The following is a 5,423-nucleotide window of genomic DNA, read 5'->3' as shown; positions in this document are numbered from 1 at the left end:
CTAGCTTATTTTACTGTAAGAATACAGTGTATAATATATAACATACAAAATATTTGTTAATCAACTATTTATGCTATTGATAAGACTTCTGATCAACAGTAGGCTATTAGTATTTAGGTTTTGGGGAGTCAAAAGTTACATGTGGATTTTTGACTGCATGGGGGGTTGGCACCCTTAACCTCTATTATTCAAGGGTCAAGTGTACAATCAATTTGTAGAAGGTTGGAGATAAACAATTTAATTTAACAAATTTTAAGCTTCTACCAGGTATGAAGCATTGTAGAGAGAAAGAAGGGAAAGGGTAAAGAAATGTACCAGGAAGAATAAGGTACAATGTCTGTCTTCAAGGAAGTATATTGTTTTATAGTAGAGCCTGGAATGTAAACCAATGCTCCACATGAGTACATGAAAGGGGTAGTACAGTGGAGGGAAGTGCTGAGCGTAGGATGAGTGTAATTCCAGCCTTGGGTTGCAGATTGGGGTAACTGACTTCTGGTATGTGCTATTCCAAAATTCTGCCTGAGCTGGTGAATGTTAGTTAGTGACACTCAGGTCTTGGGACTAAAGTAATTTGATCGACCTGTTTTGGTCAAGTGTATATAAAATGTTTTAGTCTATCTCATTAACTAACTTAGATCATAGCATACCGTTTATGCAAGAGATGTAAAAAGGACGGATTCACTGAAAATAGTTGACTTGTTATAAATAGACACTGAATTTTTGGCAAGTTCCAGACGAAATATTTTATGAAGTTATACGGTTGTGGCAACATATTGTCAACTGTTGCACTAGTATTCAAATCATTAGAAAATCACATCGACATCATCAGTATACTTCTTAGCAGACAGGCATGCTGGCCTAAACAAGTTATCAAGCTGCAGACTAAACTGAAGACCTATAAAGGAATGATGCTTTACAACACATTCTATGGGTATTACATTTGTTATGTACATCATATCCAACTTCTGGATGAGTATCATTTTTAGATTTTCTGTTGAATTTAACATAAAGTTGGCAAAGTTAGATTTATAAATAAATGTACAGCATTTATGTCATTCAGAGTACTTGCTAAAATATTCTTGTTCTATAATGTCACTCATCTGAAAAATAGCTGTGTTTCTGCTAGAAAAAAGATGTTCTTTCCTGTTTTGTGCTTGTACAATTTTTTCTCCTATTTAACACATCAAATGACAGAAATTAGAATATTGAGGATAAGTGGTCATAGGTGCTTTGAATAAACTTCCAGGTTTGAAGAGCATAGGAAAGCTAGTAAGACTGGAGAGTGATAGTTTGGGGGAGTGGAATGGGTTGTAAACTTCAGCTCATTATGAAAGCCTTTGAAAAGTTTGTTTAATGTAGGGATAAATTTGTCTAAACTGTGATAAAAGTTCTGATCCCAGATTTGTGTCTCTAGGTTTTGAGTAGGAGCTTTAAAATAACTTCAAATATGTGTGACCTGAATGAGGGCATTGAAAAGTCTAAGCCACTCAAAAGATATGTTTCCATTGGCCCTAAGCCCCCAGACCCTGCCCTGAGCGATTCTTTCTATGTAGCCCCCATCCCTCTATCCAATCTTACCTAAAAGGAAACTAGGACGTGAAGTTAAGCACACTGTTCAAGATCACAATACTGATAAGAATTTGAGCCAGGATTTCACACAGTTGTCTAACTTAATCCAAGACCAATGCTTATAACCAGTAAATGCTTAATCTAGCAAAATTGGTATATCTGAGTAGCCATCCTCAGAGAGCTGCACACTTTGGAAAGTAGAGATGGGAAGAAAGGGAATTTGCAAGGACCACAATGTACTGTTGAATAAGGAGGTACAATAGAGGACCCTTGGCAACCAGGAGTAATTATGAGCAAAATGGACCCTGAAAGGACAGAAAAGCTAGCTACAGGAATGTTGGGAAGCCCTGCAAGTGAAGGCCACCCACTTCACAATTTTGTCCAGAGCCAGACCTCCGTGTGTAAAAACTTCTAAGTGGAATGCAGAAAAATATCCTTACGTAGCAGGGAGAGCTATTTATCTATAGCTCTCATCTGTATCTATATATTTGTATCTATGCCTAGACCTATATCTAGATCTATATATATTGAAAGAGAGATATGTATTGTGCTTTTTAAAAGGGAATATTACACTATTAACAAACATTTTCTTATCCTACATTTAGATTTTGAAACTTTGGGTTATTCTTTGTTTCTGTTTTTTTTTTTAATTTGCTTATTTTATTTTCACAGTGCCTAGCACAGTTCAATGTAAATGGAAAGTCAAGTATTTATTGCATAAATGAGCAGTAACATTTTCTCTTACTGCAAATACTACACAGGATCTTGGAAGCCTATTTGGGTTCAAAAGAAGGATGCTTAAAGTAGGGGTGGGACACCTCTTAAAGAGTTTTATCAGCTGCAGAAATAACAAAGAGTACTGCAATTTCTATTCTTGCTTGTCAAGAAAGGAGGTAGGCAAATTAAAGGCAGTCAGGATCTAGCACTGCTGCTCTGCCTCCAGCAGTTGAGATGAGCCAAGGAAAAGACAAGCCAGTGAAAATACTCTGTCATTACTCCCTGTCAGCCCCAGTGACCATTCATACAAACATGACACAGACCAACATGTACACACACACACACACACATATATAAATTTTTGTATTTTCTTTTGCCTATGTGTCTAGTCAGCTCAAATGGGTCGACTCGTGTTTTGGCTCATAGAACCAAACCAGACTCTTTGGCTCAGCTCTACCTGCAAACTTTCTGGCCTGCTTAGATATAGTGAAGTGGTTTGAGTTTCTGAGAACAAATAATTAGGCTCTCAGAGAAGGCCAGGGTTATACAAAACCCATTCGTTTCTGCCTCTGTGGGTTCTGTGACCCTGCAAAAAGGAAAATAAAGTTAGATAAGGACAGTGCTCGGCTACATTGGCTTCATGAAATTTTTTCCTTTAGTGTTATCAGAAGATGTATTTAATTATTGTTGTTCTAGACATGATAAACTTAGGGATTCATATCTTTATATTACATCTCCTTTAATCAACCACATATGATATCTTGGATTCAGAATTAATGTTAGTGTGGACCAGATTGCTGACCTTTTCTTTTTTATTTAGTCTTACCCCTTGGGCTTCAAAGGTAAATGAAGTTTCAAACTAGGCATAAAAGCATCATCAGCTCAAAGAGACTGGCAACATATTTACCTATTTTATTAGATTTATTCCACCATTTTCCTACATCTTTTTATGGTATATTTTTTTTCACTCCATAAAATCATCAGAGACCTGTGTTGATGTCTGGGGAGATCACTTAGTTAACAATATAGATTGACTGAGGCAATGATCCTGGCAAGTGAGTTTTGGTGACTAGGGGGCAACAATTGGGCCAAATATAAGACCTTTTATCAGGGAGTTCATGGGGACAATGTTGAAGCCATTTTAAGTGGTTTTAAAATGTAGCAGAACATAAATCTCACTTTGTAGGTATTTTTCCTTAATCAGGGAAAAGCATCTAGAAATTCTTCCCTATTAATCATATTTAGGCTTTTTTCTAAATATGAATCACCTGACTATTATTAATTATTAATATATATCCACTCAAATAACTTACAGTGAACTGCTTGCATGTCCGTTTACACAGAGGCAACCACTAATATTATTTTTTTATAGAAATTACAGACATTTAATTTCCTAAGCAAAGCACATGCTTGTCTGTTAAGCTTGAGGTAGGTAGGGAAGATGGTAGGAAGCACCTTTCTCATACTTAGGCTCAGAACTCAATGTCCAGAGGAAATGAAACAGAAACCACCTTCCCAAATGGTGGAGCTTTTCCCTTCCAAAGTGGAAGCGGGAAGGGAGTGGTGGTCACTTCAGTGGGCCAACTGTCAGGTTCCAGTCTCATTTATCAGATGGTATTTTAGGATTCAGGGATTATCAGTATCACCTGTGAGTTATTAATAGAATTGAAAGTTATTTGGACCAGTGAGGTAGAAGAGAGAGGCTAACAGGAGTAGCTGTTCCTATTGTGAGCCAGAGAGATGAGGTCAGAGGAGGGTAAAAATAATCCAGGGATTATATAATAGTTAACTAAATGGCCATTACTTCACTCCTACCCGCAAATAAAATTTTTTTGTAGGGTAATCATAGTTCCTTAAATTAAAAATAAAGGCAAAACTATGGTGAGAAACTGGTTTAAAACCAATACTTGGGTATTTGAAGAGTTAGAGAGGTGTGTTTTATCTTTCATTTTTGTGTTTATCTTCACTCTTTGCCTTTTGAAGCTCAGGCAAAAGCTCCACCATCCTTAGAGATTCTGGTTATCCTACTAATTTGAATCTTTCCTTATTCTTTTAATTGATGATATCAATTCCTTTTCAATCTAACAATTCTGGAGATTGTCATGGAGAGTAAAGAGAAAGAAGGTGAGAAAACATCAGATTAATAAAGTTTGGAAGTGAATACTGGACACATTCCTTCATGATACAAGTGCAGTGTTATAACCCTTTAATTGTGATTTAGTAACTGTTGAGTTTTTAATTTCCATGTGCTTATTCTGTTTCATTTGTTTGTTTGTTTTGGGATGCCAGAGAGTGTTGTTTGGGTCCTTCAATAACTGACTTTATCTGGTCCTCATAACACAACTCAGTAATCAATCTGGGGTTTGTACTTTCTTCATTGAAACACCAAAAATTTATAGTTCATCAAAGATCAGAAGGACAATTCCATTGAAACTATACCAACATTGGTCATGAGCTACAGGAAGACAGCCAGATCTTCTGCCAGAAAGAGATACATGATGAGTTTTAGGACCCTGTTGATGGGGTCATTCTCATAATTATGGAAAACTTCTGAAAACAGCTGATTGCATGGCCTTCTTTTGACTTCTGTATAGCTTGGGTGGCAGACTTGTAGACCCTGAGGCTGATGGTGAAAAAGAGGAGAGGCAGGATAATATAAGAAGTTACAGTGATGATGCTAAATCTCCAGGGAAAGTAGCACTACCAGTGTGGGGCAAGAACCAAGTCAGTTTTCTTCACATTGTGCCAGAAAATCAAATGGTGTATTGCAAAGGAGACTGCAGAGCAGGCTCCCCTGGGAAACTCCCTCCCATGTCCCCTTCCCCCATCACTGGGCATGGAGGGTTGGGCCCCAGAAGACAAAGGGGAATTAGATGGAATTGTGTGGCTTCCAGTGGCTCTGCCATGGGCTTTTCCAACAAGGGCAGAGGAGAGAGGAGAAATAAAATAATCACACTTTTGGCTCTTCCAAGACCCTTCACTCCTTCTGCTTTGTGCTTAGACTCTGATTACTAGTAATGTTTTGATATATGGCCTTCCAGACTTTCTCTATTGTTTTATATGCTAACTGGAATTTTTCTTGTTTGACATTTCACTTAAAAGTCTCTTCTCCCTTTTCATTTTTTCCCCACTGAAAG

At 37.3% G+C, this 5,423-nt stretch overlaps 1 pseudogene; it reads right to left on the bottom strand.

Moving 5' to 3' along the window:
* Positions 1 to 4,637: 4,637 nt before the first annotated feature.
* On the bottom strand, positions 4,638 to 5,192 carry LOC116282591 (reticulon-3 pseudogene; annotated as a pseudogene).
* Between the last annotated feature and the right edge of the window lie 231 nt (positions 5,193 to 5,423).

Source organism: Vicugna pacos, chromosome 12 (genome assembly GCF_048564905.1).
Source record: "Vicugna pacos chromosome 12, VicPac4, whole genome shotgun sequence".
NCBI lineage: Eukaryota > Metazoa > Chordata > Mammalia > Artiodactyla > Camelidae > Vicugna > Vicugna pacos.
The sequence above is the reverse complement of the archived record's forward strand: the minus strand, read 5'-3'. Positions and strand labels throughout refer to the sequence as shown.